This window comes from Pseudorca crassidens, chromosome 7 (genome assembly GCF_039906515.1).
Source record: "Pseudorca crassidens isolate mPseCra1 chromosome 7, mPseCra1.hap1, whole genome shotgun sequence".
NCBI lineage: Eukaryota > Metazoa > Chordata > Mammalia > Artiodactyla > Delphinidae > Pseudorca > Pseudorca crassidens.
In genome coordinates, this window is record NC_090302.1 from 42,561,795 (window position 1) to 42,572,514 (window position 10,720).

General features: G+C 41.6%; 1 pseudogene; it reads left to right on the plus strand.

Annotated features, from left to right (window-relative positions):
* The first annotated feature begins 5,219 nt into the window (after positions 1-5,219).
* LOC137228345 (grpE protein homolog 2, mitochondrial pseudogene) lies at positions 5,220-10,519 on the plus strand (annotated as a pseudogene).
* The last annotated feature ends 201 nt before the right edge of the window (positions 10,520-10,720 follow it).

Sequence of the window (10,720 nt, forward strand, 5' to 3'; positions counted from 1 at the left end):
AAAGGCAGTGCTTACATAACAGAAATATCAAGCAAGTTGCAAATGAGTCTTTATATTTTCTAGTTAGTAAAGAAACTAAAAAAGGTGAAATTAATTTATAATTATGTACTTTAAACCAATATATCCAAAATATCTCAACATGTGATCAATGTACAAATTATTAGTGAGATATTTAACCTTCTGTCTCAGTCAACTCAGGCAAAATAGCAAAAATACCATAGACTGGGTACTTAAACAACAAACACTTACTTCTCACAGTTCTGGAGGTTAGGAAGTCCAAGATCAAGGTGCTGGCAGATCTGGTGTCTGGTGAGCGCCTGCTTCCCAGTTTGCAGATGGTTGGCTACTCACTGGTCTCTTCTCACAAGTCGGAGAGAGTGAGCTCTAGTCTCTTCTTATAAAGGCGCTAATCCTATCATGGAGGCTCTACCTTCATAACTTCATCTGAACCTAATTACTCCCCAAAGGCCCCACCTCCTAATAGCATCCCACTGGCATCACTCACTCACGTTGAAGCTGGGAATAGAATCAATTCTACCTAAAGCATCTGTGCGGAGAATGAGGGAGGAGGCCTTCCCCATGGGGAAATCATGGGAGATTGTTTTCAAAGATGGTGCGAACAATTCCTCTCATTCTCCTCTGCAGTGTGACTTGCCTGCTCCTTCCACCAAGAGATAAAGTCTATTTCCTCTCCCCTTGAATCTGGGCTGGTCTTCAAGTTACTAGGTTAATCTAGGTCCTTTAAGAAGTCAAGGCAAAACTAAATGTGCAAGTATTTTTATTAGGGGAAGCACCTGCGTGAAAGAATTGGGGAGAGAAAGTTGAGAGAACATCAGATCTTAAGGCAAGTCAGATCTTGAGAGAAGGAAAGAGCGAGAAAAGGTTGGGTAGAAGTGTCTAAGAAAAAGTCAGCAAAGTCATCGAGGAATCCTTTAGCCAAAGTTGGCCAAAAATGGAGTCCCACATCTCCCAGGAACAGGTCTGACTTAATATCCAGCCTGTGGCCTCTGCACAAACTCAGCAATGAATTTCAAAGCACAGAGATGAGGCCCTGAGTCAATTACATTTCCTGTAGTGGGAGGTCTGTGACCAGCAAAATGCAGCAGAAGTGAAGTGATGTGATTTCCAAACCTCCCCCTTAAGAGACCTTGTAACTCCACCTTTATTCTCTTGGAATGCTGACCTGGAGAACGAACCAAGGTACCCCAGCCAACATCAACCACAGATGTGTGAGTGAGGCTGTCTCATGTCTGTCAGCCCAGCCAACCCTCCAGCTGAATGCAACTGTGTGAGTGAACCCAAGCAAAGTCAGCAGAAAAATCACCCAACCAACCCACAGAATCCTGAGAAATAATAGTCATTGCCATTTGAAACCACTAAGTTTTGGAGTGATTTCTTATGCATAAGTAGTTAATTGGAATAAAAATAAAGGTGACCCAAACTCAGCACATGTCCAGTATGTCACTATATTACTACTAAAAAAGAGCATTAGCAGAGTAAGAGGAGGTAATGCCTCATTTTTGATAGCAGCACTCAGGAACTTAAAGAAAAGCGAAGTCTCAGTCTCAAGAATTTAGGGATACGCTACATCTATCATTCCTTTAATAGGTCTATACCAGATTTATCTGGAGTAGGTGTTCTCAATTTTGCATAGAAATGGAGACCACCATTGAAAACACTGATGAAATTGGTTTGGGGTTTAGCCTGGGTATCAGTTTTTAAAAGCTCCTCAGGTGATTCTCAAGTGCAGCCAAAGTTGAGAGCCACTGACCTAAAGCCTTCCTTGACTTTTTAGCATTTTCCTAACATCCCATATTTTGAGGGACCACGTGATGGCTGGTATGTGGACTGTGGTCCAGGAGACCTTCTTGGCATCTACTGGCCTGCTCCCTATCCCCTCTCTGCCACTCTGGGGTACTGCCTGGCCTTCTTCCTTAGTTCTCCCACTGTTACTGGGAACATAACACACTTTCCTCTCCTCTTCATCCAAGGCTCTGCATGGACACAGGTGGCCACTGGTTTGAGTGTGAATCCACTTCAGATGGCATCAAAGACCAAGTTGCCTCTGTATGAGACTCTAGTGACCAGTCACACAATCAAATGAATATGACGCCCCCTCCGCCCCCTCCGTGGACACGACTAATGTTTGCGACCCTAGGCAAATCGCCTTACCTCTCTGGGCTCCCGTTTCCTCATTTCTAAAATAAAAGAGCTCCACCCTCTGTAATTCCATTAGTTTTCTATATTTATCCCCTGGTCTCTTTTATTTGACAATCGCTTTGGTTACTATAGTAGGAAAGGAAATAACTTTAAAATACCAAGTTTGTTTAGTTGTGTAAGAAGAGCAGAGAACCAAAAGTCACTTTCGTTAAAATTCTATAGGGATATTAAACATATTCCTGTCTGAATGTATTGTCAACCTTGGTTGACAATACATTGACAACTGACAATTTGCAATGTTCGCTCAGTGTCAGGAGAAGACATATCCGACAGCAATCGTGTGGGAAATCTGTTTGAAACACTTTGCTCTCAGAATCTCTCCACTGTCAATTTGCAAACGACTTTTACCCTCCTGAAGCCGCAAAGGGTCTGTATTCTTATACCTGTTTGTATACACCCAAAACAGCCATCAAAACATAATCCCAGGGCTTCCCTGGTGGCGCAGTGGTTGAGAGTCCGCCTGCCGATGCAGGGAACACGGGTTCGTGCCCCGGTCCGGGAGGATCCCACATGCCTCGGAGCGGCTGGGCCCGTGAGCCGCTGAGCCTGCGCGTCTGCAGCCCGTGCTCCGCAACGGGAGAGGCCACAACAGTGAGAGGCCCGCGTACCGCAAAAAAAAAAAAAAAAAAAAAGCGTGACGCCTGCTAAATCTGTCCACAGTGTTTTCAAGAAATCATGCTCACACGGAAACGTGCTAGGGAATACGGGATACTACCATAAGCGTGAATTGTCTCTCTGGAAATATTCATTATGCAAAATAAATGGCGTTGGGGGAGGGATGTTCAGTGATAACAAATACATCAAACTATTCTTAGCCCCCAAACCTCCCCGCCCTGCCCCCCACACACCTCACTCCTCAAATCTTTGGCTCAGCAACTAGTGCTTGAATGAGCATTCTGTATTCAACAGCCACTGGGTGGCTTGCACTGGAAGTCTCCTCACTGGTGGATACTGGTTGACACTGGTTAAGCCTCTTTCCAGTCTTTCACTAGCATGAACTCTATTTAAAAAAAAAAAAAGCTCCTGAGTTTCTGGGTTCACACCCTTTTTTTTTTTTTCTAGCTCACCTTTCTCTTTTTCTCCCTCTCTCATTGAAAGCAAAGCTGGATTACTGGCCAACAATGAGGCAATGAAAGAGAGTCAAGTCCTATAGAGGAAGAATGGAGCTTTTAAATGTCTGAAGATCTATAGACAGAAAGGGAATTGCTGGCACTGAAAAGTGTCAAGTGGTGTTTCTAAACTCTGGTAAAGAATTACAGTTAGAGTTTCTGGGGCATTTTAACAGTGTTTGGCGGTTGAAGTTCAAGGAAGAATGGTTTGAAACATAGTCCAAATAATCATTCTCAAGTTTACATAACAGGAAAAAAGGACCAGCTGACATCCATCTATGAAGTGCAACTGGAAATCTGCTAAAGGAGAGAGGAAGAGAGAGAGAACACTGCATTGCCAAATATGGGGAGATTTAAGACATTTTACATTCCGCCAAATAGTACCTCTTACATCCTGTTAATCCAAGTCTGTATTTTGCAAGAACAAAAAGAGAACCAGCGCATTTAAATGTACACTGTAGCGGAGTCTCTCCAGTGATTTCCAAAGAAGCTCATCTTTGAAACAGGGAAATCTTGAGAGTTTCCAGTGTAGGCAGAGCCTGGACAAAGTGTCCAGCTCAAAAAGACCTTCAGAGCATAATTTTATCCAAACCGGGTGCCCAGAGCTATGAGCTCAGGCAGACACACAAGTCCACAGGCTGGCTTTCACATAGACAACTGCACTGCATGTTGTAAAAAGCTGGCGGGTGCAGAGGAGTTTCTGTCGTTTTATCCCCCTACTCTCTAGGCAAGTGATCCCACCATTCTGCCACCCACAAAGAGAGCATTTGATAGAGTAGTTATAGAAGACGTGATAAATAACTGCTTCATCAAGACATTATTTCAGGATATTCCAGAAACAAGGAAGTGTCTGCCTGTTTTCAGTAAACAGTCTTTACCATATATACCATAACAACAACAAAACAAATAATCAAAGAATATACCAAAATTTTAAGCCCAAAGCTTTGGTATCAGGACCTGACAGATCTGGATTTAATTCCTAGATATACAACCTCATGGGTAGCTATGTAACGTTGAGCAGATGATATAATCTCTTGAAGCCTGGGTTTCTTCTTCTGTACCATGGGATGATAATAATGCTTACCTAATAGTATTGTTTGGATAAATAATATAATGAATGGCCCTTTGTTGATATTAAATAAAAGTATTTGTGTTTCCTATTAACATTAGAAAGTGGAGTTATGAAACAGAACAGTGATGGTTCCTATGTAATGGTTTCACTGATATAATTTACAAGGCAAAAAATTCACTGTTTAAAGTACACAATACAGTGGTTTTTAGTGTATTTACAGCGTTGTGCAATCATCACCATAATCTAATTTCAGAACATTTCATAACCTCCAAAAGAAACCTGTACCTATTAGCTGTCACTCCGCACCTCCCCTCTCTCCAGCCCCTGGCAAGTAATAATCTACTTTCTGTCTCCCTGGATTTGCCTATTCTGGACCTTTCATACAAATAAAGTTGTACAGTATGTGGTCTTTGGTTACTGGTGTTACAGCTTCTTCTTGATTCATTTTTACATGAATAGTAGCAAGTAGAAATAAAAAGACTTCTTTGTTAAATTATCTCATTGGTTGACTTTAAAAGGATCCACGTAAGTTCTGAGTAGAAGGGAATGGTTAAATGCCATATTCTTTTTCAGCAAACATTAAGCAAATAAATCATGTAGTTTGATCACATTAATGCATAACAGCCTTTCCTGTTCATTTATTTTCTCTGGATCCGGTCCTCGGCATTTGGCTGTATCATGAAGAAACTCCTTCCAGCACTGAGAGTGTCCTTGACTTTAGCCAAGGCCCGACACAATTGTTCCCATAGCAAAGCCTACTGTGTACTGAGCAGCCCCCTTCATGACGCTGGACAACACGACAAGAGTGCCTAGTAGGGATGCGGGAGATTGGTTCCAGCCCTCACTCTGCCACCAAACCTCGGGTGTTAGAAGAATCAAAGGAGATGAATGAACCTGAAACGGCTTTGGAAAGTGTTTACATGTCAGTTAGGAATCTTGGGTCATAGGACTGAAATTGCTGGATCGTAAGGCAATTCTTTGTTTCACTTTTTGAGGAATCGCTAATCTGGCTTCCACAGAGGTTGCTCCATTTTACAGTCTACCAGCAAGGCACGAGGGTTCCAATTTCTCCACGTCCTTGCCAACACTTATATTCCCTTAAAAAATTATACCTAGCTTAGTAGATGTGAAGTGGTAGCTCATTATGGTTTTGATTTGCATTTTCCTAATGACTAATGATGTTGAGCATCTTTTCAAACTTTTGTATATCTTCTTTGGAGAAATGTCTACTCAAGTCCTTTTCCCATTTAAAAATCCTAATTGGGTTATTTGCCTTTTTCTGTTGACTTGCAGGAGTTCTTTATATATTCTGGGTATTAAACACTTATCAGACATATGATTTGCAAACACTTTCTTCCACTCCATAGACCGCCTTTTTACTTTCTTAATAATTTCCTTTGATGCATAAAAATTTTTAATTTTGGTGAAATCTAAGTCATCCATTTTTTTCTTCTGTTGTTTTTGCTTTTTGGTATTATATCTAAAAGACCATTGCTTAATCCACAGTCATAAAGTGGTACACCTATGTTTTCTTTTTAAGCTGGCTTGTTAGTACAGTACGTAGGGCATCAGTCACATAAAAATATTATAGTTTTAGCTCTTACATTTAAGTCTTTGATTTTGAGTTACGTTTTGTATACGGCGTAAAGGTAGTTTTTACATTTTTAAATGGTTACAATTTAAATGGTCAAATAAAGGTAATATGACCTTGGTAATAGGCTCACTTTTGTCTCTTGACTCATGAAGCCAAAATATTTACTATCTGGCCCTTTATAGAAAAGTTTGCCAACCTCTGTGGCCAGATGCAGTCCTTGCAAATAGAGTGCTTAATAAATGTTGAACAAATAGATTCATTCAACAAATATTTAACTCTTCTACTGAGTGCAATTATGGGGTGGGGGAGGGGTTTCAAAGATGGAGTGAGAAGTCGTTACATCCAAGCAGGAATGAATTATACCTGGCGTAGAAGAAGCCAAGTACTAGAGATTAAATATTCTTCTGGGCAAAGGTCAGTCCTAAATGGTAATGAAAGCTGAGATGTAAACTATTTCAAATTATTTTTGGAACGAGATGCATAACAATTTGGAGAGGCATACGCCATAATGAACACATGCACACACATACACACGCATACATTTCCTTTTCCACGGTAAAGTCGAAGGAAATTAACAGAGATAGTGAGTGAGTCACCAAAGGGGACTAGAATTACCGTCACATGAGGAGGAAAAACTTTTGTAACACAGGGCAAGGCAAGTCCTTGGTTCATACCTTTTCTGTTAGTAGCAGACAGTCTTCACATGCAGTAAAATGTGTGTATTACTGCCTATCTGTGGAACCAAAATTTCAATGAAAATGCTCTTGCAGCAGAAATCTGCCTCCCTAATGACAGTCCTCTAGAGGAGGCCTAGCTGTTCCTTCACAAACGGGAAGGGAATACATTGAACATTTCAGTCTCTCTTAATGGACAAAATCATAAACAAAGCAAAAAAACGAGAAAGAATCCACCTCTCTGCGACTCTACCCACCAGCGGTTCCTCAAAATCTCCCATCAAGAAATTCTTCAGGGCATCCCTGGTGGCGCAGCGGTTAAGAATCCGCCTGCCAACGCAGGGGGCACCGGTTTGAGCCCTAGTCCGGGAAGGTCCCACATGCCACAGAACAACTAAGCCCGTGCGCCACAACTACTGAGCCTGCGCTCTAGGGCCCGCGGGCCCAGAGTCCGTGCTCCGCAACGAGAGAAGCCACCGCAATGAGAAGCCCACGAACCGCTATGAAGAGTGGCCCCCGCTGCCGCAGTTAGGCAGAGCCCACGCGCAGCAGCAAAGACCCAACGCAGCCACAAATAAATAAATTTATAAAAAAAGGAAATTCTTCAAACAGCATTATCAGTTAGGGATTCAGTTTGACTATGAATAACAGGAAATTCAATTAAACAGTGACTTAAACCAGAGGCTTCATTTTACCTGCATGAAAGAGGTACGGAGGTAGGCAGACCAGGGCTCCTCAAGGCTCTTGCCACGGAGTCATCCTTAGCCTGCGGTTTGAAGTTTCAGGGTCACCAATAGCATCTCCACCTCTACTTTCCTATCCCCGAACCGGGAAGAAAGAAGGGGAAGGACGAAATGTGCGTGTCAGGTGAATCCAAGCTGTTTTCTAAAACCTTCCCCCCGGGGAATTTCATTTCCCTCTCATTGGCCAGAACTGTGTCACATGGAAACTTCTAACGTCAAGACAGATTAAAAATGTAGCTTTTTAGCTAGGTACAATTTTTTCCTGTTAGTCAGGAAAAAGAAGAAATGGATATTATGTCCTAAGAGTGTCTGCAACAAATAAACCTTTGCTTTGGATAAAGCCAGTATGCCAGATGCCCGCCCTCTAGTTAATATCTTAAATTGGTCCTTCTCAAACTTTAACGTGCATATGAATCACCTGGGGATCTTGTTAAAATGCAAATTTTGATTCAATAGATCTGGGGAGGGGCCTGGGGCTTCTAATTTCTAAGAAAGCCTGCTGACCACACTTTTAATTGTAAGGCCTTAAATCACAGGATCTTCTCATCAATCAGAAAAGAAATCAACTGTTTTCCTGTTTTTGGTTTGTTTTAAATGTATGAGTTTAAAATTTAAATCGTATTCCCACTGCATACCTGCTAATATAATGAAATAAGAACTACGCAAACGACCTGTAGCGTTCTTGCCAACATTTTTAAACTAGAATCAAATAATGAAGAACCTCAGATAAATCGAAGCTGTGGGATATTCTACAAGTGACCTGAACTTGTCAAAAATTCAATAGCGTGAAAAACAACAAAAGGCGGGAGGATGGCTCTAGATTAGAGACTGAGAAGATAAAAACCAACGGCAGTGCATAAGCCTTGATTATATCTTAGATATTTTTTAAAAGCTATAAAAAATATATACATATATTTAAAGCTATAAAATATATATTTGAGGCAACTGGGTAAAATTGAATGTGTATTGTACATTAAATTATATTACGGCATTGTTAAATTTCTTAGGTGTGATAATCATATAGGGTTTTTGTAGGAAAATGTCCTAATGCTCAGGCAACATTGGTTGAATTCTTTAGGGAAGAAGTACCATGATAACTGCAACTTATTTTCAAGCAGTTTAGCAAATATATATTTTGAGAGACTGAGAGAAATAAAACAAACATGGGGGAAATGTTCACAATGGGTGAATCTCGATGAAGCATTTACAGGGTTCATTATAGAACTCTTTCAAATTTTTTCTACATTACAACAATTTCCAAATGGAAAGTAGGGAAAATTTTAGTCATATTAAAGTTATATAGCACATAGAGCTATACATTAATTGAAAAAAATTTTTTTGGAGTATAGTTGATTTACAATGTTGTGTTAGTTTCAGGTGTACAGCAAAGTGGATCAGTTGTACATATACATATATCCACTCTTTTTTAAGATTCTTTTCCCATATAAGCCATTACAGAGTATTGAGTAGAGTTCCCTGTGCTACACAGTAGGTCCTTATCAGTAGAAAATAATTTTTAGTTTTATTTAGAAGTATCCTGAGTTAGGACTATGTCCAAGAAAGGGAGGTAAACACTAGGGTACTCATTAAGAAAACATTTGTAACAGAGAAAATAGTCTCTATCCTAAAGAGCTCCCCTCTTTTGTGATCCTGAAGCCTGTGGTCCACATCTAAGTACTTTTAGGGTATGTCGTAAATATAGCAATAGACCTGTCTCCCTGCAGACTAGAAGTTCCTCAAGAAAGAGAATGAGTCTTACTCATTTCTATGATCCCAGCTGTAGACCCCAATAAACATCTCTGCAAGAAAGGAAGAAGGCATAGAATTGACGGACGGCATTTGTCAGGGCAGTTTGGAAGATAGCCTTGCCGCCCAAGTCAGGATTTCAATTCCGAAATAACCCTGGACTTGGTTGTGTGTGTACCAGTGGAGAAGAGCCTGTGCCTGGCTGGTTCAGCCCCTTATATGCGAGTTGGGTGGTCACTAAACCTGTCAGACATGTTTGCACTGGCAAGCAGCTCATTCAGAACTAGTTGCTTATAAGGCACTTAATGACGTCAGGGTCCTAGGCGGTGCACGGCACACGTAATGATTAAAGAGCCGAAGAAAATAAAGACGATGACCAGAGGGAAACCATGTCACTCTTAAATAAATCATCCAAACAGAAACAAACAACACGCGGGCTGAAGAGAAGTCTTTTAGTTTACGTAGTCATTTACCAGGATTCCTTTGCTCTCTAGATTCTCCAGCGCCAGTGCATTATCAGTTAAGGATTCAGTTTGACCACTACTACTTCAGGTGGCCTTATTAGCAATATACTTATTGTTTGTATTTCTTCGGGTTCAAGGATGTAATCTTGATACAAGTACAGATTTTTCTGACAAGTTGGCTTTGAATAATCAACTGACAGGTCAGCCGAGTTGGGGAACACGGCCACCAGGTCCCTGTGGGCTGCCCAGCGGTGGATGCAGCCTCTCCTGGCCTCGAGTGCCACGTCAGATGGCAGGGGATGGCTGCATCCTTTCAGCACTGTCACCCAGAGGACCGCGGGTGAAGACTGCAATTCTGAGGACCCTCCTGATGAACTTGGGCCCTCTCTTGCAGAACGAGCCTGAAAGCTAAAAGCTGTTAGACTGGAGAAGGAAGTACAGGGTTTCACAGTGAGATACCAGAGAGCTGTAACTGATGGTGAAAATATAAGAAGGCAAACCCAGAGATATGTAGAAGATGCCAAGATATTTGGAATTCAGAGTTTCTGTAAGGATTTGGTGGAGGTGGCAGACATTTTGGAGAAGACTACAGAGTGTATTTCTGAAGAAACAGAGCCTGGGGACCAGAAGCTCACTCTGGAGAAGATCTTCCGAGGCTTGTCATTTTTAGAAACAAAGCTGAAAAGTGTGTTTGCCAAACATGGCCTGGAGAAGCTGACACCCACTGGTGACAAATATGACCCTCATGAGCATGAACCCATCTGTCATGTGCCAGCTGGTGCTGGGGTACAGACTGGCACTGTGGCATCAGTGAGGCAGGATGGCGACAAGCTTCATGGCTGCGCCATTAGACTCGCCCAGGTGGAAGTGGTGGTAGGGTCTCAGAGAAGACTATGAATGGGCCCAGAGGAACTGAATGTTCTCCCAGAGTGCAGTCACCTGTGATTCCTTTATATATTAAACTAGGTTCGTATTGTACATGAGGTACTTCACGTGATCTGTCTTGGATTTAGTCATATTGGCTTTATTTCTAAGATACTCTGTTGATTTCATGTGACCTGTTTGGTCTCATCAGCAGTCTTGCCATTGGGCATTTGA